The 27,634-nt window shown below is 43.5% G+C and overlaps 2 long non-coding RNA genes across 7 annotated transcripts; one reads left to right on the plus strand and one right to left on the minus strand.

The window, feature by feature from the left end:
* Positions 1-286: 286 nt before the first annotated feature.
* Positions 287-7,647, minus strand: LOC309379675. The gene is made up of 3 exons (XR_014172586.1): positions 7,534-7,647; positions 5,023-5,149; positions 287-1,792 (listed from the first exon to the last, which is right to left on the minus strand). It is a non-coding gene; the product is annotated as an uncharacterized lncRNA (long non-coding RNA).
* LOC309379667 lies at positions 6,783-13,719 on the plus strand. Of its 6 annotated transcripts, XR_014172573.1 has the most exons (7): positions 6,783-6,894; positions 7,709-7,876; positions 9,593-9,750; positions 10,006-10,655; positions 11,219-11,362; positions 12,408-12,669; positions 13,489-13,719. It is a non-coding gene; the product is annotated as an uncharacterized lncRNA (long non-coding RNA). The 6 variants fall into 6 exon arrangements; XR_014172574.1 differs by lacking the exon at positions 6,783-6,894 and having other exon boundaries at positions 7,040-7,876; positions 11,190-11,362; XR_014172575.1 differs by lacking the exon at positions 6,783-6,894 and having other exon boundaries at positions 7,041-7,876.
* Positions 13,720-27,634: the final 13,915 nt, after the last annotated feature.

Here is a 27,634-nt window from a genome sequence, read left to right on the forward strand (position 1 = left end):
TTACCGAACATTAGGTCAGTGGTTCGAATCCCCACGACAGGGTGAGCTCCCGTTGCTCGTCCCAGCTCCTGCCAACCTAGCAGTTCGAAAGCACGTCAAAGTGCAAGTAGATAAATAGTTACTGCTGCGGTGGGAAGGTGAACGGCATTTCCGTGTGCTGCTCTGGTTCGCCAGAAGTGGCTTAGTCATGCTGGCCACATGACCTGGAAGCTGTACGCCAGCTCCCTTGGCCAGTAAAGTGAGACGAGTGCCGCAACCCCAGAGTCGTTTTACCTTTACCTTTACATAGATCTGGGAATCTGGAGAGCCTCCCTCATTGTCCCTCATTGTCCCTCAGACAACTAGTATTAAGGGTAACCTGTCTCTGAATACTCAGTCAATTCCTTTGAAGAACCTCAAATTCTAGTGTTGTGAGACTGGGAGAGAATTTTCTGTCCAATTTATCCAAACCACATACAATACTATAATCTCTACCAAATCCTGCCCCCTGCCTGGTTGTCTTTATTGTGGCTGGTTGATATTAAACAAAAACAGACCAACCAAGTCTATTATTTCTGTCCCTTGTAGCTATTGTAGACTGTAGTTTACAAAAGCGTATGCCAGCATATATTCATTTTTTCCTAACAACTTTTAAAGCAATTTAAATTGTGCAATCCGATGCACAATTACATAGGATAGGAGTAAATCCCATAGAACAGAGTGAGGCTTAGTTCTGAGTAAAAATGCATGGAATGCATTGTCAAGTACTAAATAAAATAATATTACATCACATTTGCCCAGACACTATATAGCACTGAAGGCTTCAGCTGATGGTCAGCAGAGAGCAGGTTTGCCACATGACCTCACTTTCCATTTGTAGCAGTTGTATCCGTGGAAGCTGCTAAAAATAGAATATATTTCTTATTTCTATGTCATAAATAATCCCTCTAGTTACATAGGTTTAGGCTGATTAATAGATACACGTGGTAAGAGGCTGAGATCATTATGACTAATCTATTGTGTATAATTACTTAGGTCATGCATTTTACAACATGATGACAAGAGCTTAGAACCAATTACATGTACAAACTCTCTCTGTGTGTCACTCCCTTCGAAGTCAACTATGAACATCCTTACATTAGGTTTTCTCCTATATAATTATTGATCTGAGCTTGATCCAATCTATGACAACCACCTATGAAATCTGGATACTACTGATATTCAGTTCCAAAAACCAACATCCTGTCGAAATCCATGTTTCCCAGGGAAATTGTCTATCCACATTGTAAACGGGACCTTGGCTTTCAGATGGAGGCAGAACAGTTTTCTTGTTTGATGTTAATATTTCAGCGTAGATGGGTGTCCTGTCTATAACCAAGGTACAGTTCAGCCCCTTGCTGAACAGCATTACCTTAATCTGCATATGTAAGGCAGTATACTAAATATTTAAACCTTTGGAAGGAATTTCTCATTGTCTCTGTTCTATGGCAGCTGGGAGCCAGGACATTGTCCTTACATTATTTACTTTAGGCATCAGCTTAATATATAGGTCTTCTCAGGCCTATGGTATTGGAGCTAACCTTTTAGAAAACATACAGATTCAGGGCTAGTCTGAATTGTAATTGAATTTGCTTCTGTTTGGTTCAGTGCTGAGGCCTTCTGCTCCTCAGTATTTGCCTTCTGCTCCTTGGTTTGGATTGCATACAGTGACCAAAACCAACTAGCTTTCTCTGAAGCAACAGCTGGGATGTCTCAGATGATGCCTTGCTGTGGTTTCTGCTTCACGTTGCCCTTTCAGTTCAGATTTTCACAGCTGAACGAAATGTGAAGGTATTAAAAAAAAGAATTTAAAAAAACCAATTGCATGGAAGAACACCTGCTACTTCTACCTTTTTAAAGTTATAATAACTAGAAGAATGGAATTTGTTCAGTCAAAGCAGGGTCAATGGCTGAGATGAGTGAAGACAATGAACTATATTGGCGTGGGATGAGACAGAAAACTGCACAGCACAGAAATTCCATGGGTGTGTGTTTGTGCAGTGTATTATTACACAGCACCAGAGCTTTCTCTTGCTCTAGGTTTTTTTGGGTGTGACATTAGAATACCATTGTAGTGACTAGTAGGGACTGACTCAGAGCTTTAATTATAGCAGTGGCAGGAAGTCGGACAGGAAAGGGGTTTTCTAGGCAAGGTGTAGTTCTACTAATCTATGTAATATACTTTCTGGCGGCAGCATTCTACTCCAGAGCTATGGTAAAGATCAAATTCCAAAGCTCTTTTCGTTGGTCACCTGGAGAACTGGCTTTTTGATGTTGCATATTAAGAGACAAGGATTGTAAACTGTTATATACACGCATGTTATTTATAGGATGCCCTATGACAAAAAGTTACCTAGGCAACTTGCAAAATAAAAACAAATGCAATAAAAATGCAAGATGCAACACAGCATTAAAACAACAGCTGCAGGAGGCAGTGGAAGACAGGGGTGCCTGGCGTGCTCTGGTCCATGGGGTCACGAAGAGTCGGACATGACTAAACGACTAAACAACAACAAATATGATTTTAAAAATACATATCAGTAGAGCTACAATTAAAAGGTACAACATGAATTAAAAGGCTTGGGGAAATGAAAAAGTATTTACCAGATACCACAAAGCCTTTAATATAGGTGTAAAGTGGGCCTCTCTTGGGATACCACCAGTGTTCGAAACTCCCATTGTTCTAGGTGCATTTTGCAACAGGGAATTTCATTCATGCAAGCAGTTTCTGAGCTCTGGGCACAGTACTGAGCCTAAGATTTCAGATTAAAACTGCACAGTAGAAGAAAAGGAGGACCCTTTTCTGTCTCCCCACTTCCAGCCACTTCTGAAGACTAGAGAAGGCACCATCATAAGAATATTAGAGTGGCAGGCAGGGGAAGTATGTATTTGAGTTGGGGGTTTTCTGCAGTCCTCAGATGCGGACTAGACCATGTGAAAAATGAACATAAGAGTTTAGCTGCAGTCCATTCATTTTCAGCTTTGTATTCTTGTTATAAAAAAGGCATGCCTAAGCACTCCATTGCGGCGCCCATAACCTAGGTTTAAGGTGCCATTTAGCTCCTAGCTTTCATATTTCAGTTTCTAACACTGAGTCCCACCACTGAAAAATGGTCCTTTCACCACCACAGGGGAACTCAAAGAAGAACCTCATAAGAAGATCTCAACGTCTGGGTAGGTAACTGAGGGATGAGATTATTGTTCAAGCACTAAGGTCACAAATCATGAAGTGCAATTGGAAGCACTGTGGAATAAATGATGAATTAATAAATCAGTACATTTTTAATTCTGTAACTCTAGTAATACCCCACAGTACATATAGCCAGATCCACAGTGATAGTGTTATTTGTGCCTTGGCATTGTCTAGCATTTATATATGTGTACAGACAGCTACACAAAGAAACATAACTTCTGAACAGAACCTAAGGATTTGCATTCTTATGTATCCTTACTTGATACTGTCATTACTTAACTGTTTGGCTGATTTAATTGCTCTATTTTAAAAAATCACTTTGTTTTGGTTTTTTTAACAATCAAGAGGTACATAAATTGTGTTAAATAAAAATATGAAGCCCCATTGAACTCAGGGGATTCAATGTAAATTTTCAGACAAGTAGGCTTTTGAACACTAGATTTTTCCTTAAAAATTGGAGATTTGATCAGAGTACATCATTAAGGATATTCAGTATGTAGGAATAGACACCTTCCTTTTAAAGACAGAGGGCACTTCCTTAGTCTAAGTTATTTAGATTGCTGCATACACATATATTTCTAATAGCTTTTGTATGCAGGTGAAGGTACAATTGACTGAGCAGCATGAGCACAGTGAATCACCCTGAGTTACAGCGGGCAATTAGCAATTTCTGCCGAACACTAATAGAGGCTCGCACACTGAGCAGCATTGCATTTTGGGAGTTAGCTCTGCAATCAGCATTCCAAAACAGTGAGGCAGATATCTATTTAAAACATTTTAATCCTGTTCCTCAGCCAAATAAGTCTTCTGGAGAAGTTTACAGACCAAACCGACTAACCAAACAAACAAAAACTGTTGGGAGTGGGATCTGCTTCCTATTATTGTTCCCTCTGATGCCGTCTGGTAGCCTAGTAAAAGCCAAAGGCAGTAGAGCTGATGAGATGGCAATTCTAAAATAGCATCAATCAGCTTGAACCTGTACGCAGAGAGCAGGTAGTGGTGGCCTTTCTGAAGGACCCAACCCACACTTCTCCCGCTTCTAGGCTCCCTTGGAGATTCACTGCCAATCAGCGTAGATCAGGGAAGGAGAAACTGTGGCCTTCCAGATATTGTTGGATGTTTGCACCAGCACACTGTGAGTTCACCTTTAAATAGTTAAGTGTAACTATTGTTTAAAGTGATATGTAAAACCAGGCCACTGAATCCAGTAATCATGTTAAGGCTACAGGAAATGATTCCTATGGTTTTTAGCCTTTTTGCAAGATGAGGAGGAGCATGGTCTGTGTCCTAATCCTGCAGCAGCTTTGGGCTCCACCCTGGCCAGGCGTGCCAACTCTAGGGGACAGAGGTGTCATCAGCCCCCTCAATATTCCTTAGCAGGGGGCTCAGCCCTCCTCCCCTCATATTGAGGGGAGGGGGGAGGCCAAATCACCGATCTGAGCTCAGCGTAGCATCAAAGGCAGGCTCCTCCTGAGAGCAAGAGAGGAGCAGCCATGGCCATTGAAGCTGCACGGCACTGGGCATGGCCTCCTCTCGAGGAGTGTGTGACATCACAGGTGTGCGATGTGCATCACATGCATGATGTCACTCGCATGCTGTACCACTGAGCCCCACAAATATTTGGCCCAAGGCAGCGCCTCTGATTCTGCCTAAACCCTCTGGAGCTTCCTGGGTTCTCATCCCCTGGTTAGGAGGTTTTTCAGTTCATGACTTAGTTCCGGAAAATCTTTAAGCATTTGATAATGAGTTCAACTGCTGTATGAAGCACTATTCCCTTCAACATTAATGTAGAGTGCAATTTCTACTCTTACCAGTGATAACGTCTTTGGGTTATGCTACCACTTCTCTCTTAGTAAATAAATTCAGGTAAAACTGGGGAACAGCCAAGCCAACTTCTTAAATGTAACTTCAAAATGCAGTTAAATTGAGAATCCGCTACTGCGTGTGGTGCCATTTTGAGGCATCTAATCATAGCCTGCATTTTTATCCAAGCTATATGTTTGATCAGGGCTTGTATTTTAAAATGAGCTTAAAGATTTTCAAATGTTTCATGCCAGGCAAACCAGCTGCCTAAGAACCTTGGTAAGATGTTTATTCTCCTGGACAAGGGGCCCCCTGATTTATAGCAGAAAACAATTCTCAAAGTCGTAAAAAGGGAATTACAGGCTGAGAGCAGGACACTGACCTTGCATGTTACAGAGTACAATTAAGCTGTAAGAGTGGGTAAATAGTAAAATAAAACCATGTGCCTCGCATTAAAACTTGAGCCATATTTTCCTAAGGTTAAAAAGGCCAAGAGCAAATGGAGAAAGCAACTTGAGAAGGGAGGTGTAAACAGAAGAAGAGATTTCTTCCTATTTTATTTTGAGGCTGTAAACTGTTCCTTTATACTTTGAGAAGATTTCTTTTCCTTTTAAAAGGTTATTTATAATGTATGAAATATATTAGCTTAAATGTAATTATGCAAAGGATTTAAGAAATGCTAGATTCTTATTTCATATAGTTGTAAGAGTTGTAACTATCCTGAAATTAAGTCAGCCACCAGCCCAGCCCCCCTGCCAAGCAGGAAACATCATTAGATATATGGTTGTCAGATATTTGTTTAGAAACCTCCAAGAAGGAGATCTTTCAATGAGGATGTGAACTCAAGATCCTTGACATATGTTTAAGATAAAAATTTAAGATTAACCATCTGTTTTGGAAGGCAATAGGGCAAGGAGGGCAAGAGGTGAGCTGGTAATTAAGATTCCTTGTTGAGACACATGTAAGATATATTACTACTTATTTGTCATATATATATATATAGCTTTTGTCTCCCATAAAAGGCAAAAGGAAATGGGTGTATCTTTTGTGATTGGTTCTAGCAAACAGCCAATGGGAATTTCAACCAGGCTGATTGGACAGAGGCAGCCAAAGGAGGAGCAAGGAGGCTGGATTAAGGAAATATAAGTGCTGGCCAGAATGGCAGGAGGCCAGGCCAGATCTTGGTAACCATATACCACTGTGCCTCTCATTTATTTGTCTGACAAATAAATTATTATTTTAATTTCTCTATTGCTGCGTTGAATATTTCATTCCAGCTAAGCGTTAACCACAAGCAGGGTGCTACAATTTGTTGCATGGAAATAGAAAACAAACAAACACACACATTTTATTATTATTATTATTTATTCATTTTCTTACATTTCTGTCCCAATTTCCCCCCTCATGGAAGCCAAGATGACATACTTGTGGTTCCTGCACCCATCAGTGCTCTAACCAGACCCAGACCTGTTTAGTTTTGCCAAGGTAGTGGCAACCTGTGCCATCCTTTAAACAATATCCTGAAACCAGATATTATTTATTTATTAATCTCTATACTGCTTTATATTTTTAAGAAAAATCTCAAAGCGGTTTACAGCATATTAAATCAATAAACATAAATAAAACAATCGGAAGAAAGTCAAATATAGAGCATACAGTCAAAGCAACATAACAGAAAACTAAAATATTATCTTAAAGATTTCAAAATAAAACATTACAAAGGAGGTCAACTACAGAATACTTATTTATCATAGTAGGGCTGGTGAGTGTGGGCCTCGCCCCCTAGGCCAGGTGGAACGGGCCTTGTAGGGAGTGGCCTTCACGCCCCACAGCCAGGTGATGTTCCTCTGGCTTCATGAGGAGCCTCTTCAGTAGGGCTGGTGAGTGTGGGCCTCACCCCCTAGGCCAGGTGGAAAGGGCCTCGCAGCCGGGTGATTGTCACTAGGCCCCTCGCTAAGTTCATATTGAAATGTAGCTGATGGTGTGTACCCTCAGCAAGTAGAGTACTTTAGGTTTTACAGGAACACAGGGCCGTAGCTAGGGGGTGGCCAGGAAGGCCCCCGCTGGGGGCACAGGCAGCCCCCCCCCGCAAAATCGGCTTTAAAATTGTCCATAAATATGTCTACAAATAAAAATATTGATTATTGCCTCATAAGAATTGAATGGGGGTTGGGGTTGGAAGAGAGGCAGAAAGAAGAGCTAATTTGTCTGTGGCTAGGGGGCGCAATCTGGACGGTTCTGCCAGGGGTGCAAAATCACCCAACTATGGCGCTGCTTGGGTGCCCTCTTTATTTATCTTTTTGTTGGGATAGATTACAAAGGCAGGAACCCTATAGTTTGACTACTTCCTACAACTTCCTCTCAGCGGACCATCTCCAGAGTGCAATTCTCTTTCTCCAACATTGTCTCTATGGAAGGTAGAAAGTGGTTTATCTGCATACTCATCCACAATCGAGAGCCTTGGATCTGAAGGGGTTAGGTTACTTAATAATGAAATAATAATAATACATTGGTCTTACATTCAAACAAAGCCCAAAGGAAAATTCAGATGACTATGTTTAAAAATGTGTAGGGAGCCTGTGAAGATCAGTGCTCAACCAGGGAGGGTGAATTGGTCACCCTTTTCTCACTCCTGGACTGTTCTTCCACCTTTCATGTTGACATCATCTGATTCTGATTCTAATATTTTCCTAGCCCCTTCCTCACATTCTGCAGGGTTACCGTAGAAACAGCAAGAAACAACTTTGCATCATCGCTATTCCGTTGCCCACTTCTTACCGGACGCTCGATCAGTAAGCAGTGCGAGGAGTGCTCTCAGCACTCTCTATTTGTGTTACTTCAGCATTCCTATCAACATGGCAGGTAGGAAATTGTGCCATCGTGATGTTCACATGTTCCGCTTCATTGTCCCATGAAGCAGACAGAGAAGCCAGCTGAGAAGTTAAGGATTTATAGCTGGGGAATGGATTAAATCATTGGATAACTTAGAGACGGTAAGATACATACAAGTGGATGCTATGATAGACAGCAAAAGAAAAGGGAGAAAGGGAGATGCCCTTAAAAAGCTACCCCAGTTAGTCAAGGTCCCAGTACCCCGCATGGGGCTTAGATAAGACATGACTAAGGCCCATTCAATGGCCTTCAATGGGACTTAGTCTTGAATATATCTTTCACTAGATATGCCAATAAAGTCTGAGGCTCCTTCAAAATCACATTTATTTTTGGTACTGTCAATCTACATTGCACTTGTCCAAAGCAGCTTACAAACCAAGAGTTTCCAGGCAGCAACAACACAAAACATCAGTTTGGGAGGAAAAGCAGTAGATAAATATCCATGAATGATCCACATTGATCCAGAACCAAAAGCACTTTGGTTAGATCAGGCTTCCTCAACCTCGGCCCTCCAGATGTTTTTGGCTTACAACTCCCATGATCCCTAGCAAGCAGGACCAGCGGTCAGGGATTATGGGAATTGTAGCCTCAAAACATCTGGAGGGCCGAGCTTGAGGAAGCCTGAGTTAGAATCTGTTCTCATGTGAGAGCCTAAATTAGGAATTGTTCTTAAGATGAATGATGGTCTTTGTTTCTGTTGTAACCCCTATCTCACTGAATTATAGAAACAGGTAAGCCTATCAGGTGTAAGATTTAGTGGGTGCCTGTGACTTCACTAGGTTTCCAGATTAACCCAGTCAAAATTGGGGGGTACCAACCAGGGGAGGAGTGTATCGTAGGGCTTGTTGTGACTCAGACTTGTCATAACTTCAGTTACTCTTCTCCTAATGGATATCTTTTCTATCCTTGCACCTTCACTTAAGGCCAACTGCCCATCACTGCATCATAACATTCTCTGGCCAGTTAGAATCTTGGAGGTCACTGTGGTGACAGCTGGAAACAGGTTCTCATGACCCCAGTTCCAGGGGCTCCCATTATGGATGCTGACTTGAATTAACACTGAGCGGGGTGCATTTGAGGGCCCCTAGGGGGTATCACCCTCATGTTTTCCCTGAAAAGAAGGGGAATAGCAGAGCATCTTGAAAGACAGAGTCTTTTATGGCAACAGCAGCAGGGCAGGGTGATTCATCCACGTAAGAGAGAGGGGGAAGATGGGAGAAAGATTCTTTCTCAATGGGATCATAAGCAACTGGATATCAGGAAGACGTCAAGGCAGCAAAAGAAGTCCAACCATTAGGATCTTCCACAACCCTTTTCAAAGATCCAGTTGTTTAGAACCTCCAGCAACAGGAGCTGGGGAAAAGACCTCTCTCCTTGCCACTGCACAGGGACTTTGCAATGGCCACACCTATGAATCAATTATATAGACCACCTCACCTCCAGCTAGTCTAGGTGCAGCCTCCTAGGCTTGGACCCATCCAGTCCTGGCCTCTCTACCTCAAAACAGGTCTTTGAAAAGATGGGAAAAAGTCAAACCAAAATTATCAAGGGGTTGGAGTAACTCCCTTATGTGGAAAGGTTGGGGCCTTTTAGTTTCAAAGGAAGTACGCTCTCTGTCAGCCCTGGTAGTTGTATTAATTCTAGAACCATTAAAAAGCAAACTAATCAATGTCCTCTCTCATATAGGAGTGGTTGCAAACAGAAATGAACAAGATCCAGGCCTCTTTGCAGAGAATATACTTTTATGCACCTCTGACTGTATCACAGCAGGCAAAATACTACGTACAGAATTGGAACAGTTCTCCAGGGTCTCAGGATTGCAAGTTACTTTTAAGAAAGCAGAGGTAATGCTTTTCACACACCAACCTATCCAACAGACTTTTATAGCAATGTTGAAGATTCCAATAGCCAGGAAAAGTTTTAGATATCTGGGGATGCAAATTACCCAAAATTTAAACAAGTTGTATGAGTTTAAATATAGTATGGTTTGGAAAGCTCTAAATAGGGATATAATACATTGGAATAAATTAAGACTCTTCATTATGGACAAACCAGTTGCATTTAAAATAACGATTGTACCTTCATTTCTTTTCTTCCAGACTTGGGTGAATGCGTGAGATGGAGGAGGACCCTGGAACCTATCCCTGAGGGTTTCAGAAAAAGCCTGCCTGCCTGTGGGAAGGAAGATAGGTGAGACCTGGCCATAAAACCCCAACAAAAAAGAACCCCCCCAAAGAGAAAATTATACAAGGCCAAAAATGAAGCTGAAAAGGTGGAGAAAGGGGGCACCCAAGGCACCCGAGGGAACAAAATAACCCTTGAGGAAAGGCCTAAAAAACATTCCAAACGCTTCTTTTGGCCGGTGCCCCCTCCCTAGCCCCACTCCCTGCCAAAGCCATCAGCCCAATTTGGGCAGAGGCTGGCACCCCTCTCCCTGCCCCCCCATGTGGATTACCCCGAGCCGTTAGCAGGACCATCTGCCTCGCAGCCACATAGGTGGGCAACCATTTCTCACCTTTCCCTCCCTACCCACTGGAGACCCCTGCCCAGCATTGCTGGCGGGGGTCCCACCCTACCTGACCCGCCACCCTTGCCCACCCCCAACCCTCCATATTGCCAGACACCCAGCCCTCTGAAGTAACACCTCCAGCCCCACCCCATTCAACCCCAGGCAATCAGGGGATTAAATACATACGAAGCTTCCGGAAATCTGAAGGATCAAGTCAGGGGATTCCCTCCATTGACCAAGGTGAGTTTGTGCCCGCTCAGTCAACCTCTCAGCTTTGACACAAAGGGAAGGGTCTTGCTCAACTAATGAGTGTTACCAGTGCAGCAAAGTTGGACGTTATAGGAGATTTTGCCCACAAGCCAACAATGCTAACCCAAAGAATTCAAAGAGGTGGCAAAATTTTATTCCCAGACGCCCGCAAGAGCATCCTCTGAGGGGCGAGGCACCTCAACGACAGACTAATCATTCTTACCAACCAAGAAGGAAGTGGGTGCCTTTGCCGCCTCCAAAACCTTCTGGCAGCGAAATAGGAGAATACTGACAACTAAATAGGAATCCCATCCACTCAGAACTCCTGTGTCCTATCTTAACTCTCTCTGCCACTGACCTCATGGGCAAAATACACATGGATTGATACTAGTACAATTGCTGACTAGACACAGGGCCGCCGCATCCGTCCCAGGCGCCCCCCAGCTGGTGAGCACTCGGGGGATGTGATGCCTCAAGTGCCCTGCAGGCCCAGCGCTGCCTGATATGGGGTGTGTGTGTTTACAGTTCTCCTGATTTTTATTGCATTCTAAAAGATTGCCAAACAGATATGCCTACCCTGAACCCATGTTCAGTGCCTCCATCATCTGGGAAGGAACAGTCAAGAAACTTAGCCAGAGATGCCTCCCTTTTCTCTATCCCAACACAGCACACATCTTTTGAGGACTACAGTTTGATTAGTGAGTTGCACAAATCCATATTTCCAGGTGCTGACATCTTAAAAGGGATGGTAGCCAGACCAGTTTGGGGCCTGAAAAGCTTATCTCTAGTGACGTGTAGGGCTTGAGCTGTGGTTTATTGTTGGGGACGAACTGTGGTTCCAGGGTTCCAGGGTCAATCTCCTAGCAGAAGGGTTCCAGGGTCAATCTCCTAGCAGAGCTTGAGAGATGCATTGCCAGTTGTGAAACCCTGGAGACAGTGGTAGTGGAGACACATTGGTGTCCTGGTTTTGGAAGAACTTTATCTCTCCCTCCCTTCTGGGCAAACTTTGACACGTCCTGCCTGTCTGTCAAAGTTGGCCTGCAGGGACTTGAGAAGAGAAGAACCAAACAAGCCAGACCTCCCTGCACATCAGCTGATGAATGACAAGACTTGGTGTGTTCAGTCCTGCTTTCTGCAGGGTTTGGCCAAGTCTCACAGGGAACTGTCTCATGGATGCTAAGCACAAGTGCTAAGCACAGGGCACAGCAGCTGTCAGGTGCAGGGCAAATGGGCCCGGTTTGGGCAAAACGACCTTGCTAGCCAAACGTTTTCCATTCACTGGAGGTTCCCTTGTGTAGGCATTGCTGAGCCCAGGCAGGCCCCGCAGATTTCCACCATTGTTTGGTAATCAGGTCAAAATGTTAGCAGGGTTATTGTAAATGCAGCAGTGTAAAGTATTATAGATGTAGCAGGAGAGGAGAAATATGAATATGTGGGGAAATTAGAATACGCAGTCTTAATGGATAAAGAAATAGAACCATAGAAGGGGGAAGGGAAGTCAAGGATTGAATGTAAGGTTATATTCAATGAAATGTAAAACACTCTAATGAAAAATGATAAATACAGTCATAAAAAGGGGGGAATTGAAAGGCATGCACTCCCCCCAAAAATATATTTATCCTGAAGCGATTGATGCCATTTTGGTGAAAATTGAACCAGGAACTGAATAACCTTCCCTTTGAGGATAGACATTCAGGGTTTTTCGTTGTGAAAGACAATTGTTGCTTCCATTCCTTTCCGCAGGGCTTTTGTAGAAGACCATCCTGGTGGGCTGCATCTAACATACTTAGGAATATATTATGAGCAGATGTTTGAGTTTTAAGCCCCAGTTTGAGGAGAAGGCCGAAAAGATACCTTGTCATCATGTCCTTGCAGGTGTTTCCAAGGTGGAGACATGGCTCTGTGGATTTTTACCGGGACTGGGACTCTTGCCAGAGAGGTTTTGGAAGCCAACTGATGGAATTCTGGCTGGGAAATGACCATTTTCATCTGCTGACCTCCTTGGGTAAATAGCACACCTTCTTCACTCAGCTCCTCCTGCTCTGACCACAATTTTCTATTTCACTGCCATCTCCTGGGTTCTCCCCTTGTGAAGGTGGGAGACGCAGTGTGGTGTGTGATGGTTGAGTGTTGGACGAGAGAGTGGTTCAAGAGTCACCTGATGCACACGTGAGACAGTGACTGGTTCTCACGTGACTGTGTCTAGGTCTCCTTCCATAGCCATCCTCTGCCCACTACTAAGGAGGAAGGGTGACTGTGGTGTGGAATCATAGTGCTGGGGAGAAGCAGCAGGCGGCGCAACTCCCCCCAGACTTGTGAAAACGTTTGGGCCAGCTGAAGTAGGCAAGGAGGGTGAGGCACTTTGGGAGTGGGGGTGGAGAGGATGGTTTTATGTGTGACACCCTTTTAAAGACCATTCTAACCTTATTTGTCACACTGTGTGTGTATGTGCGTGTGTGAGCTGCCACTTTGGGATCTGCACCCTAAGGTGTTGCTACAAACCTTTTTTTTTTTTACTGCAAAGGATAATAGACCTTGGGTGACTCTATTGCACCCCCTGGCAATGTCATCGGGAGTGTAACATGGTCCAGCTACACCCTCCTTCCCTTACAGTTAGCAGTGACTAAAGTAGCCTCTCTGGCCATTATATAGGTGACACTATAGCAGAGGAAAAATTAGGTCATCAGTTTCCTTTGTCCTGATGGCGTGTAGCCAGAATCTCTGGCTTTTCCCCTCTGTTGCCTTACAAATTGGGAACAGAGGGATTGGCACATATGTGCAAACTTGGTTTGACTTTGAATGGAGTTTGTTCCCTTCCTCACAGGCAGTTCTCTTTCTTATCATAACAACATGCCTTTCTCAACCAAGGACAAACAGCAGGAGCCCAAGAACCAGAAATGTGAAAAGGTGTATAAGGAATCTGGTGGTACAACTGACACCTCTACAACATCAAGGGATGGGCGCCCACACCTCCTTTGCTGATGGGGTGAACTGGGAAAGTGGCCAGGAGTACCACGATTCCTACAAACCTTCAGAAATAAAATTCAGGAGCTTCTCCTCCTCAACTCAATGTTTTCATTTTATCTGGAGGCTCTATATGTATTTTATCCCCTGTTGGGCTGGGGCTGGAGGTTTTACTTCAGAGTGCTTTTTTTAGGCCTTTCCTTGAGGGTTATTTTGTTCCCTCAGATGTTTTGGATGCCCCCTTTCTCTCTCTTTTCGGCTTCCTTTGTGGCCCAATCCTGTCCCTGTTGATTGCACTCTTGTTCACCCTGACCTTACGCCACCCCCTGCCCCTGTGACATCCCCAGTTCAAGATGCACCCTCAGGCAGAACATCCCCATATCAGACCCTGGGAGCGGAGGGAGGACAACCCAACATGGCTCCTTTGGGTATCCCCTGGACAAGCTGAGGGAAATTGGTGCTGTAGGTGGAGAGGCTGAGGTAGGGAAAGGCAATGGCGCTGAAATCTCCCTGCTGGGTTGCAGTATAGAGCATTTGAGCAGAAGCCTTGACAATCTGGAGAAAGTGAAAAGAAAAAAACAGACCTCCACTCTGAGGGATGGAGATGAATCAGGACAGGACAAAGATACCACTGTTTTAGTAGCTTCCTTTTTACCTGAAAAGTTTCCCAACAAACCATCCTTTCGGGAAACAAACAGGGCGAAGCAGAATATCTAAGTGCACACAATCACAGTGTGACCTTATGACCTTCAACAGCTTCACCTTTGTCCTTTTAATTATCCCATTGACTTGAAATGTTTTATACTGTGATGCCAATAAAGGTATTTGATTTGAGATGAATCAGGGCTGTAGCTAGGGTGTGTGTGAGAGAGAAAGGCCCTCAGCAGGGGTGCAGGTGAGGGGGAGGAGCACAAAATGGGCTAAAAATATGTCCATAAATATGTCTATAAATAAAAATATTGATTATTGCCTCATAAGAAAAGGTTTTAAATAGAGGGTCTTTATATGATTTGGGGGGGGGGTTGGAGGAGAGGCGGAAAGAAGTGCTAATTTGTCCGTGCCTAGGGGGCGCAATCTGGACAGTTCTGCCAGGGGCACAAGATCACCTAGCTATGGCTATGCGGGAACATGCTGGTTGTCAGGTGATCTATTGTTTGAACACGAACTAAAGCCACATACACTGTTCCGACTGGAACACAACCTTTATCCGACAGTTAAGCATAAAAATCTTACCTTGCTTTTACTGGTAGTGGCTGCTCAGATGGACATTGCTCAACAATGGAAATCACATGGTTCAAGAATGTCCAGGATATAGCTGTCTGAATGTCTTACACAACACGGAAGAGCAGTGAGAGGTGAAATGAAGAAAGATCAGTTTGAGAAACTCTGGTTTTTGTTTTTTTACTTTCCCCTCTATATTAATAAAGACTCAAAATTCTAAGACCCTCCCAATAGCCACATCTCACTTTGGAGAGGCTATGCTGGCCCGTACAAAACTGGAAATGACTCTTCTAAGATCATTTAATCATTTGCTGTGATTGTCTGACTTTGTACTAGAAACTATTTAATCTGTATCTGTAACTGGATTCTGTTACGTATGTTTACTCTGAGTTCTAATTTGTTTATTTGAAACAAATTTTGAACTATCAACACATGGTTGCATCCAAAATATTTTCCTAGAACTCAAAATGAAATATATTTATCGGATTCCATAAAGTTATCCTAGCACTGTGTCAGTTCCTGTCCTCCCTCAGTGTCTGTTACTGTCAATGTTTCCCTTTCCTAGTGACAGCAAACTCTTTCCCATCTCGTGCAACCATGGATTGGCCCTCTAGATCACCACTGCTGATGTGAAAGTGGGGATCGAAAAGGAAAGAACATGATTTCAAGAATTAACGTCTCACTGCAAGGAATGAGTGTGGATCTTTTGATTTATTAGATGGATTGAAATATGGATTTTATCTGCCATGTGACGATGCCCTGATATGTTTCAGTAGAGAATCTGAAATGCTGCTATATGTGATGTGTATATTTCTTGCCATCTACTGGCAGAAATGCACTTCTTCATGCCCTTAAAATATGTGCTGCAATATTTTTTCTGTGGCATGGAAGCATTTCTAAAGATGTTTGAGTCAAAGCAAAACAACCAAACCAATTTATATTTTAAGAAGTAATGCAACAAAATAAGATGCTGAATTTCTGCACTGTTGGCTCTAGATTTCACTGGGCTGATGCCTAGAGTTGAGCTTTCCATTACCTTTTAAATGCATGCACCCTCTTCCCTTGCTCTGATAAAGGCTAAATCAAATGTAACTGCAGCTATTTACTGGAGCTAATTTATATTACAAAGAAGCTGGGCCAGTGGTCTCCCTAGTTGATTCTCCAAATTCACTGTAAAGCATTAAAACCATCAAATATTATGCTTAGCCAGCGACTTAAAAGCCATTACAGCTCATAAAAGCAGAGATGATGGTGTTCCTGTAGTTTTTGTTTCTGTGCTCGTTTGGAAATCAGACGCACATCTGATAACATATACCCCACTCCTCTGTAAACTGCAAGAGCATAGTCCCTACCCAGAGCTCAAAGTAGATTCAACAAGCCTGAAGGCTGCCGGCCTTACAGGATCCTGTGGAGGTTAGAGATGTGAAGCTCCACCCCCAAAGAACCCCCCAGAAAAATTGGGGGAAGTTTTTCTCATTTTTTATTATTTGTTTCCAAAAAAACCAACAACCTGGGGAAAAGAAACATAGGAAAATGCGGAAAGGCACCCCCCACGTTTTTTTCTGATTTTCCCTAGGGCCTTCACATCTCTAGTGTAGGCAGAATGGTCAACACAGCTCAGTCCTCCATCGTCTTGTTGCTGCCCCCAAAACCTGCTGGCTGAGAAGGGCACCTCACTCCACCTACTGGTAGGACCCATAACACTCAGTTCTGAAAGCTTTATGGTAGTTAATCCTTTTGACAAAGACAATTTTGCTATATACATGTCCCTCGCTATTCCTTCCCTGTTGCCAAAGACTAGTCAAGGGAGATTTTTCGTTCAGACTCCCCCTTTTGCCAAATGGAGTTTGCTAGACTGATGGAACAAGTACCTTTTTGCATGCCTGCACTGCTCAGAATTGCCGCATTCACTGTGTCTTTCTATACAGTATTGCCTACTCAGAAGTAAGACCTGCTGAGTCCAATGGCACTTTCCTCCAGGTTAGTGGCTGCGATCCTATACCCACTTACCTGGCAGTAAGTCCCATTGAACTCAATTCTATTTGAGTTGCTGCAATAATTGAGCACCACCAAGAAGCCACTCTCAGCTAGCTATAGAAAGCATAATCACCCAACAGATTTATATCCCAGCATTATCTTCATCGTCACCATCAACAGCAACACATGTGTATCTTAGCTTTCCTCCAAGGAGAGGTAGCATAGATGGTTTTCCTGTTCCCCATGTTGTCCTCACAACCCTTTAAGGTATGTTTGGCTGTGAGGTTATGACTGGCCCAACATCACCCAGTGAGCTTCATGACTGAGTGGGGATTTGAACATTGGCTTCCAGCTACTAGTTCAAGACTCTAATCACTACACCACACTGATAAACAATGGATAGCTCAGTTGGTTAGAGCGTGGTGCTGATAACACCAAGGTTGCAGGTTGAATCCCTGCATGGGACAGCTTCATATTCCTGCATTGCAGGGGCCTGGACTAGACTAGAAAATCTTCAGGGTCCCTCCCAACTCTACAGTTCTATGGTTCTATAACTTGGGCGCCTGGAAAGAAATTTTGTCAGATACCCAAGCTATCTAGGCTTCTATTTATGCCAGGCTATTTATGCCAGGTTTTGAATTCTGGTGCTGGAGGGGACTCTTGAGAGTCCCATGGACTGCAAAAAAATCAAACTTACCCATTCTTAAGGAAATCAGCCCTGAGTGCTCACTGGAAGGACAGATCCTGAAGCTGAGGCTCCAATTCTTGGCCACCTCATGAGAAGAGAAGACTCCCTGGAAAAGACCCTGATGTTGGGAAAGATTGAGGGCACAAGGAGAAGGGGACGACAGAGGACGAGATGGTTGGATAGTGTTCTCAAAGCTACCAGCATGAGTTTGACCAAACTGCTGGAGGCAGTGGAAGACAGGAATGCCTGGCGTGCTCTGGTCCATGGGGTTACGAAGAGTTGGACACGACTAAACGACTGAACAGCAACAACATTTATTGCCAGGAATGTTATTCATCCTTTTCATTGGTCTTAACAAAGTATTTGCGACAACTTAGGGAATTTAGCAGCACAATCCTAAGCATATTTACCAGAAGTAAATCTCATTGAACTCAAGGGGACTGATTGTCTTCTGACTAGACATACATAGGACTGCGCTGTAAATGTATGCAGTGCTGCATTTTAATAGCAACTGAGAAAGGGCTTCGGGGGGTTGGAATTCTGAAAACGGCCATTCATATCGATTTACAGGTGCAGGGGGTTTGTGTCTGGGGTGAAGCATGCTTTTAGTGGTGGAATATGAAGATGCCGCATTAAATTATGAATGTAAAAGTTAAGCTTTTGTTTCCACTTCCTGAAAATCAGGCAGACTTGCTGATACGGCGTTTTTATTATGGTTAGCTGCATTTATTTTGCATCATGTCAACATACATCAAGGGAATCGGTGACCCATTTTTTGAAGGGAAAGAGAGACTCTTCGAGTGCATGTTTTCCCAGGGGTCCTTCCTCTCTGTATCTGTGCCACATTGCTTGCCTTGATTTCTTAGAAGGAAGATGCTCCTGAAGTCTTTGAAGTTCTGAAATTCTAAAGAGCTGAAGGAGTTCAGCAGTTCAGCATAACTCATACATCTATGCACAACTTTTTTCTCAAAAGACCACCAGCCATACACATCCTTTCCCTTCCCTTCCCTCTTCATCACCCACCAACTCCTCTCCTCCAGCACCCAACTGCTGCCTGCTGCACTCCCTAAACCATACCCTCTAACATTTCTCTGATGATGATGATGATAATGATGATGATGATGTTGATTATTCCCCATCCATCTGACTAGGTTGCCACAGACACTCTGGGAGGCTTCCAACATATATAAGAACATAATAAAACATTAAACATTTTTAAAACTTCCCTATATAGGGCTGCCTTCAGATGTCTTCTAAAGGTTGTATAGTTAACAACAACAACAACAACAACAACAACAACAACAACTTTATTATTTATACCCCACCCATCTGGGTGGGTTTCACTAGCCACTCTGGGCAGCTTACTGCACAGAAAAAATTGTAAAACATTAGACATTAAAAATTTCCCAATACGGGGTTGCCTTCAGATGTCTTCTAAAAGTCAGACAGTTGTTTATTTCCTTGACATCTGATGGGAGGGCATTCCACAGGGCAGGCGCCACTACCAAGAAGGCCCTCTGTCTGGCTCGCTGTAGCTTCACTTCTCGCAGTGAGGGAACCTCCAGAAGGCCCTTGGAGCTGGACCTCAGTGTCTGGGCTGAACGATGATGGAGACGCTCCTTCAGGTATACAGGGCCAAGGCCATTTAGGGCTTTAAAGGTCAGCACCAACACATTGAATTGTGCTTGGAAATGTACTGGGAGCCAGTGCAGGTCTTTCAGGACTAGTGTTATATGGCCTTGGCGGCCGCTCCCAATCACCAGTCTAGCTGTCGCATTCTGGATTAGTTGTAGTTTCTGGGTCACCTTCAAAGGTAGCCCCACGTAGAGCGCATTGCAGTAATCCAAGCGAGAGATAACTAGAGCACGCACCCCTCTGGCATGCACTTATCTCCTTGGCTCAGGGGTTGTATAACAGGGAGGGCTGGTTTCTAGTAAGAGCAGGCCAGCAGACAAATTTGAGGGGCATTTGGATTTAATAGCTGAATACAAGAGAGAATGAAAGATGCTGTCTCGCATGCAAGAGGAGCAGCACCAGAATGAAGCAGATAATGTCGTTTTTGTGCAGTGGCACCATGCATTACCAATTTAGGGAACTCTGCAGGAACTTAAAAGATATACAAAATGATTTGCTAGACAATAAGATCTGAGTTCCTAAAAAGCCACCAGTATCGTAATAGAACTATGTGTACATTTCCAAGCTAACCACAGCAAATCTCTTGCTGCCCACCTGCACTGGGATCATTTAAATACTTAAAAAATATTAAAGCAAAGCAAGTTAAGCTATGTTCATTAAGCAGTAATCATAGCCTCTGGGTAGAAAGAACCATTACAGAGTGATTGAAAGGGGAGGGTAATATTCAAAGCTTGGATTTTTTTTTTAATGTCTTAATGTAACTACATTTTATGTCTCTTCAATTGAAATAAGTGACTCCAGACTGTCAGTTTTCTGCAGGAAATGTTCAAGTGCACAACCAGAAGTTAAGGCTTGCACAATTAAAGTGGATTAAAGCGTTCTGTTTCCCTAGAGCTACAAAGGCGTTTTTAAAATTGACTTTTTGTGTTTGGAAAGTGATGGGGAGGTGCACTGATAAGCATTGGGTGAACAAATGATTGACAGGCAGACATGTAAACACCCTGCAAACAAGTGAGGATGAATGCTCATTGTCATATAACTGCCCTGTAAACAAATCAGAATGAATGCTCGAGAAAGAGCAGACATTGTCCAACCACCAGACAAGATTTGGGCAAGCAAATCAGGATGACTCCTTGGAGGAACCCCATATGAAATTGAAATATTCTCAGAGTTCTGTAGTGACTTCATTCTCTTTATTGTAAAACAGTGATTGAATTTCCCCCCAAACCTCAGGCTTTAAAAAACATTATTTACACAATGAGTCCCGTCTGATTGGCTGATTCTGCTTCCCTCCTGGAGCCTGATTGGTCTTTTCCTGCAGGCCAATCAGTTGTTGCATTCTAGGATCCTACCAGCCTGATAGGCTGATTTACTTCTTCCTGAAGTCTGATTGGTCTTCTCCTGTAAGCCAATCAGTTGTTGCATTCTAGTATCCTACTTGCCTATTGTTCTAGGATCCAAGATTAGTACATAACAGAAATGATCTGGAACATAGGAAGGTGCCTCATACCAGACGACTGGTCTAGCTAGCTCATTATTATATACATTGACAGGCAGCAGTTCTTCAATATCCCAGTCAGGCGGCTAGCTGAGATTTACCTGGAGATGCTGGTGGATGAACCTGACACTTTCTGCATTGCAAAGCACATGCTCTCCCACAGAGCTATGGCGTTTCCTTTCAAGATATGAGTAGGGACATGAGATTGTAGGAGGTCAGAAGTAAAAGGGAATAAAAAGTGATGGCGTTCTCTTACATTGCAAAGCTAACCATGTCTACTCAGAAGTAAGTCCTATTTGGTGGGATTTAAATCCTGGATAAGTAGGGTTAGGATTGCAGCCTTAAGTTACCAGCTGACAATACCCATCACAGAATGAAACAAAGAGGCAGCAAGGCAAGGCTTTTTATTCTGGCAATTAATATACAATAAATGCTGGAAAGCTTTTGAGAATGCAGAATGAATTCTCAGGACGAGTTTCTTTTCAGATGATATTCGAGGGGAGAGTGAATAGGTAACTAGTATGAGAGAATAAAGCGTCAACAATGCAGTCAACTAAACATAAGTTTCATTTGCTACTCTGCATTCAGTCTTCAAAATGTGGTTTCAAAATGCAAAAACAGCTACAGTGATCAGCATAAGCCCCTGCAGGAAAAGACCTAAGTCATATCCTATATACAAAACCCCACGCAAGAACGAGCGGCGGACTGCCTAGAGCTGGGCTGCAGTGCATGCATAAACAAATAAAGTTTGTCTTTAAATTTTGGAAGCTGGGGCAGGGGGGAGGACTTTCATGTTTCATTCACATCCAGGGCAGCAAATGATCATCAGTAGAGCCTTTGCCCTCTTTGACCCATGAATGCAAGACTGAAAAGCGGGCGTTTGTCACTGAATCCAATGGAGCTTACTCCTAGGTAACTGTGTAAAGATTGTGCAGTCTTATACTGCAATCCTAAGCATTTTTACTCAAAGTAAGTCCCACTGAGTTCATTAGAACTTGCTTCCTGGTGTGTGCCTGATCATTCCTGAAATTTACTCAGAGTCCTGTAGTGATTTCATGCTCTTTATTGCACCTTGTAAAACAGTGATTGAATTGCCCCCCAAACCTCAGGCTTTTATAAACATTATTTACACAATGAGTCCCGTCTGATTGGCTGATTAACTTCCTACTGGAGCCTGATTGGTCTTTTCCTGCAAGCCAATCAGTTGTTGCATTTTAGGATCCTACTTGCCTATTGTTCTAGGATCCAGCTTAGTAGATAAGAAGAAGAAGAAGAGTTTGGATTTGATATCCCGCCTTTCACTCCCTTTAAGGAGTCTCAAAGCGGCTAACAATCTCCTTTCCCTTCCTCTCCCACAACAAACACTCTGTGAGGTGAGTGGGGCTGAGAGAGTTCAAAGAAGTGTGACTGGCCCAAGGTCACCCAGCAGCTGCATGTGGAGGAGTGGAGACTCGAACCCGGTTCTCCAGATTACGAGACTACCGCTCTTAACCACTACACCACACTGGCTCTCATAACAATTCCCACAGTTACAACCACCACCACCTTGGCACTGAGGAGAGCCTTTCCTGTGGTAAATGCTTGATGTGCTGAGCTTGTAGCTATGGGGAGAAGTGGGAACTGCCTTTCCTTAACAATATGCACCAACACATGAAACAACCACTTGGTCTCTCCAGCCTAATAGCGCTCCAGAAAATGTACTCTGAAATAAAAGTGCTTCAGAGGAACTTGTCAAGACACTGCGCTGTTTACTGCTTATCTTTGGGGGTGGATGGTTGACTTGGTGTATATTACCATGCCTGCCTTCCTAACATAAGAGAAAGGGGACTGAAAGAAAATGCAAGGAATGAATATAAATATTACAATAAAAAATAAAATATTGTTTTCAAATAATATATTGCCTACTTTTTATGCCCTTTAAAAACAAATGTGTTGAGCGGCACGTGCGCCCACGCATTTGTATGCAAACGAACACGGTGTGTGTGTGCCGAACTGAGTCTTTGACCTAGGTGAAAGAAAGCCTAGTTTTGCCCCTGAGTTTGTGTGAAAAGGTGCAAGGACAGTGTGCTTTCCTGCTCTGTCCTTCTCCAGGCTGTGCAGCACAGAGTTGTCGCTTATAAAGAGGTCGAGCAACGCAAGTTCTGGTCAGGCCAAATGGAATGTGTTGAAAAATGGCAACAACAGAGTGAGAGCGTTTGTGGCAACAAGCTCAGTGGTGGATAGACACACCCGCTCAAGGCAGAGGGAAAGGAGACAGATAGGGCACAGGTGGAGAAAGAGAGACCTTTCGGGCCAGATTCTTGTGAGTGGTAATCGGGCGATAACAAGCCAATGGAGTATGTTCATTATGTAAATGGAAAAAACCCATCTCGGCAGAAAAAGAGGGCAGCCTTCTGAATAACAGTGATAAAAACACATACACAGTCCTGATGCAGGAGTCCTGGGTAGATTATGGGGAAAGGCCAGGGGGTGAGCTGAGGTGGGGGAGATAGGGAAGCAAACTCCACAAATGGTTCCTTAACACACAGCTAAGCCTTAATCTGTCTCCTTGATTCCTATTATTATAATTGTCTTAGAGGCCAAGGCGTGAAGAGAAAGCCCTGGGGAGGGTCATTGTTTAGCAGGAGGAAATGGCAGGCAGAGGCCTTAAATGCATATAGGATGTTTCAGGTCCAGTGGATCGCCATGAATAATTGAATAACTTCAGGAGCACCAACTTGTTATATTGGTGGCTGCCATCGGGATGCTTCCAACTGGATGCATTATTCCTTGCACTGGCGCGCTCTCCTTCTAAAGTACAGTGGTACCTCGGGTTACAGACGCTTCAGGTTACAGACGCTTCAGGTTACAGACTTCGCTAACCCAGAAATAGTACCTCAGGTTAAGAACTTCGCTTCAGCATGAGAACAAAAATCATGTTCCAGTGGCGCAACAGCAGTGGGAGGCCCCATTAGCTAAAGTGGTACCTCAGGTTAAGAACAGTTTTAGGTTAAGAACGGACCTCTGGAACGAATTAAGTTATTAACCCGAGGTACCACTGTATTCTAGAAAGAGGATATCCCTACGCATTTTTTTGTGAGAGACCCGAAGCAGGAAGCAGCCACCATTATGGGCAGTTAGCCCATTGTAAGGAAGGGAGATTACTGCGCTGAGGTATCGCTTCTCTGCAAGGCCCCGAACCCTTAAGCATAGGCGCCAATTCTATGGGGCCCTGGTTCCTTCTCTCCCCCTTAAAATATTTAGGGGGTCGTGCCCTCCCAATATTTTCTGCAAGTTGGCGTCTCCCTCCCTCCCTTGGGCAGCCACCTCCTCCCCAGCTGGGCACTGCTCTCTTTTTCTGGCTTGCCTTCCTACTTTCTGAGCATGTCTGAGGCAGGGCACCTGCTGAAGGGAAGCGGGCAGCCAGGCAGGAAGGAGAGACAGGTTGGTAGGAGAGGCAAGCATGCAGCAGTGGGGTTGGGAATGGGCGGCGGACGAGTGTGTAGAAACTTATTGCGTGTGTACAAGGGTTGAGAAGAGAGCAGGAAGGCGAGGCAGGGGAAGGTGCGTTCCACAGAAGGTGGGGGACACCGCCAATATTTTGTTAAAGTTGGCGCCTATGCCCTTAAGAATTGGTTAGTAGTAAAAGCTTTCTGGGAGATGATATACAATGAAATGAAAAAAAAAGTTTAAAATAACTTTTGTTTAAAAAAAACCCAGAAGCTTTTTTATTAGGAATTACAGGTACCGAGATCCCAAAAGACCAGAAAAGACTTTTTATGTATGGAACAGCAGCCGCCCGGATGCCACTAGCCCAGAGATGGAAAGAAGACAAAGTCCCTACCAGAGAAGAATGGCAAACCAAGCTGATGGACTATGCCGAAATGGCAAGGGTAACTCAGGAACCAAGAGGACAAAAACTTTACAAAAGAATGGAAAAAAATTATAAGTTATTTAAGAGACCACATAATTGAGTTTGGAAGAAGACGCAGTTTTAAATGTTTAAAATGGGACTCTAGGGAGGGGGTGGGGATGGGAAGTTCTGAGATTCAGAGGAATCTCTGTATATGGATATGTATTTGAATATTTTATCATTTTGTATTGTAAAATCAAATAAAAATGATTTCAAAAAAGAAAAAGAAAAAAGAATTGGTTAGTAGTGAGGAATCTCTTATTCCCATTCTCTTGTTCATTTCCTGATTCCCACATTGTTGGTTGCCAATAGCTTTCACCCAGCCTTCTTTCGGTGCAACTTTCCTCATTCCCAGTGATGTGTCACGCATTAACTTTCCCCATTTCCCATGAACTTTTCAGTAACGTCTTATCAGCTGATAAATCAGCACCAACATTCCGATCTTGGCAGAGTCGCATCCATGAAGATTTCAGCACCTTGGCTGTTCCATTTATTAAGAAGGGGTCTTGTTCCATTTTTTTCATATGCACTACAGTGGTACCTCGGGTTACATACGCTTCAGGCTACATACGCTTCAGGTTACAGACTCCGCTAACCCAGAAATAGTACCTCGGGTTAAGAACTTTGCTTCAGGATGAGAACAGAAATCATGCTCCGGCAGTGCAGCGGCAGCAGGAGGCCCCATTAGCTAAAGTGGTGCTTCAGGTTAAGAACAGTTTCAGGTTAAGAACAGACCTCCGGAATGAATTAAGTACTTAACCCAAGGTACCACTGTACTCCTAGCACTTCTCAAGCAGGCATTTCAAATCTTTATTTGATGCATAAACGTCCTCCAGTCATGGCATGTTGTGTTGTTTTTAATCTGCACATTAGGCAATTAATATTTAATTGCTATATCCTTCCATTTCGGCACTGAGGAAGTGCAATCGTTTTTCAAGATAAAGCCTTTTTTCCTCCCCCTAATTTGATACGTTTTGTCGGAGCGAAGGAAGGAAGGAAGCTGTGTGAAGTACTACATGTGTAGTCTATAATGTAACAGGCCAACAGGGTGCAGTACTACGCTGCTCTCTGTTTCTCTTGAACACGGCATGAACCATTTTCTACTGTTAACTTTAAGGAAGAAAAAAGAAAAAAGAGGAGGAAGGGAAATGTTATTTCCATGCTTGTCACATAGAATGAGAGGCAGAAAATAGTTTGAGGGTGTCCGCTGCTAGAAAAATGTCAGATGACAAGGGGCAAAAGCTTTTGATTTCAATAAGCTCTTTGGCACCTGGTAGCAGCTTGAGTTTTTGCTGGGAGAGAAAGGCAGCATACAAATGGACAATAGGCAGAAGGGATGGTGGACTTTCTCCAGGCAGCAGATGAAGGAACAACTAACAGAAACTGGCTTTGATTGGTGGTGGTGAGGGGACCATGGCGCTGTGGGTTTATCTTTCCTGTGTGCCCCCGGATTTCCCTTGAAAGGTCTACAGTACACGATCCCATCTTTGCATGGTAGGGGGAAAAGTGGATGGAACTGGGCCCATGAACCTTTGTACTAATGCAATATTGTGAGTACTGCTCAGGGCCAGCCCAAGACATGTTGGCACCTGAGGCGAATGACAAAATGGCGTCCGTCCCCCCAAGGAAGAAGGGGTGAGTGAAGATCTACATTGGAAACAAGGGGGGAATAAAGTTTTCCCCACTCAGAGAAGTGAGGTGCACATAAGAATGGCATGCAACCACATAATCTCATGTCCAGTGAGGAAGCAGGAAGCAGCCTGGGCAGTGGAAAATGTTGCGGTTCTCAAGCATCACTCCTTAGTGAAAGGAAATCTACTAAGCTACCAGCTGGCCTGGGCTGAGCTGAAGTTCCTAGTGGCCTGTAAAAAATATGAAAGAGTGAAACTTACTATGGCATAGGTTTTAGTGCTAGAAAACGTGGTGCTATAGTTACTCTTTAAAGTGCTATCATGACTTGATGTTCTTTTTGCTGCACTAATATACAGTGCTATTTTTCTAGAAAAAGAGGTGTCGGAAATCATCATGAACACCTCCTTTGTTCTCTTATAATGGCACTCACCTGAGAGGTGTGAGAACTGAGTTCCGGCTGGGAAAAAAAAGCCCTGCTAATATAGCTTTAGAAATGCCCCAAAATGAAATAATAATTTTTGAGGTTGAGCCTTCTATATTTATTGCCACTGTTCATTTCACTTGATTTTGTATTTTTTTAAATAAAATTCTTATTGCGTGGCTTGTTATATATTGTTTTATGTCGCCGTTTGCTCCAGACTGGAAGAAGCATGGGATATAAAACTATTAAATGAATGAATGGCTACCCCTTTGCCACACGTCATCTGCATTGTGGCAAACCAATGGTACATTCACGGGCACAAGGAACTACAGGTGCACAAATATAGCATGGCAGTGCTGTAGAGTGGGAAACTATTTTTGCTGCACACCTAAATCTCCTCCTGGAAGCAGTGGGTTGTAAAATGCACAAACCTTCTGTCCGTTCCACTAAGCCACTATCTGGTGATGATAAGCCACTGAAGAAACCACTACTGGGTGTGGTGTAAGAGCAATGTACTGTCATCAGAAACGCTCCACTCAAATCAGCAGAGCGACATCTATCTATTTATCTTAGCTAATAATGCAACCAACTGCTATGTATTAAAATGCTGGCAATGATATGGAGCTGAGCAATTTCCCTGGCTATAATTCAAGGAGTAATCACACTGCATTTTCACCCCTGATGATCAAAGCACACACAAGTCAACTGATTTGTCTCTGTGGGTAACTTATAATAGATTGTTTTTCTAAAGCTATCTAATTATTATGAAACGTTCTTATATTTTATACTTGATTGCCTCTGCCAAACCCCTTTGGTTTTGTCTGCCTAGTAGGCATATGTTGAGCCAGTGAGAATAGACTGCGTGTAATATTTTTTCTTGGAATGGCAAAAGGTGTGTGTAGCGGGGAGTTGTCCACTGTGATGCACAGTGTCACAGAAGATGATGTGAAACTTTGAATACTTAACTGGATATTCAGGGTCCTCCCTTAGTATCCACTGATGCTTGGACATACGAGACTGAACTAGGATTGATTCCAACATA

The sequence above is a fragment of the Podarcis melisellensis genome, assembly GCF_964234715.1.
Source record: "Podarcis melisellensis genome assembly, chromosome: 10".
NCBI lineage: Eukaryota > Metazoa > Chordata > Lepidosauria > Squamata > Lacertidae > Podarcis > Podarcis melisellensis.